Genomic DNA, 940 nt, shown 5'->3' with positions numbered 1-940 from the left:
TTCAAGGCTATAGATTGTGTGAACCTTTGAGGATTATTTTGTCAGATCAAGGAATATGAGTACAAATAGTTTTAAGGAAAGACTTATCAATTTGGTAGTGTAGAATGGGATTAAGCTAAACTGAGAGTATGCTTGGATGGACGTGTATAGATATTCATTATCTATTGGTCGAGGTGGTTTTGGACCTTTTGAGTGTGACTCAATTTAGACGAGACTGCATGAACCATTTGTTAGATGTGAATACTAGTGTTTTGTATCAGCTTGAATGGTGGAATTGCTAAATTGAATTCTTAGTCTGATACACGTGACCTTGTGTGTCCCAGGAAGGAGCACATGGCTCATAATAGCCCGATAGGGAATCCAGTCAAATGGGATAATTAGGAGGGACAACACCTTTCCATGGTTATAGGGTATGACATGACAAAGGTTGTCCATCAATTGTCAGAAATGATAAAACTGCATCAAGAGCTAATCCAGTGTCAACAACAGCATCTGTTGACAAGAGAACTATGAAACATCGATGTTCGGATAGGGGAAGAATCCAAAGCAGGGTTAGGAAGTCGATTCTCCCCAAAATCAATTATATGACAGAAGACACTAGAACTCGAGACTCTGGTGCAAGGAAACATGACGGTGGAACAATACGCTATCCGATTCATGGATCTTGAAAGATTTGCACCTTATTTGACTGCCACAAAGAATATGCATGCACTAAAGTTTCAAGGTGATTTATAGCCAAGGATCCGCTGCATGGTGACTTGTCTTCAAATCAAAGATTTTCTGGCAGAAGTTCGAGAAGTCCCCGCTTGGGATTTGACAGAAGTTCGAGAAGTCGGGATGCACACCTCACGAGCAACACCCCTTGCATTCCGTGGAACATTGTGTGTATGCCCATCATATGTGCACAAGATAATCGCAGTGGAAGGGTTTTAAGTTAGTT

Source organism: Juglans microcarpa x Juglans regia, chromosome 6S (assembly GCF_004785595.1).
Source record: "Juglans microcarpa x Juglans regia isolate MS1-56 chromosome 6S, Jm3101_v1.0, whole genome shotgun sequence".
Classification (NCBI taxonomy): domain Eukaryota; kingdom Viridiplantae; phylum Streptophyta; class Magnoliopsida; order Fagales; family Juglandaceae; genus Juglans; species Juglans microcarpa x Juglans regia.
This window is presented reverse-complemented; position numbering follows the sequence as displayed.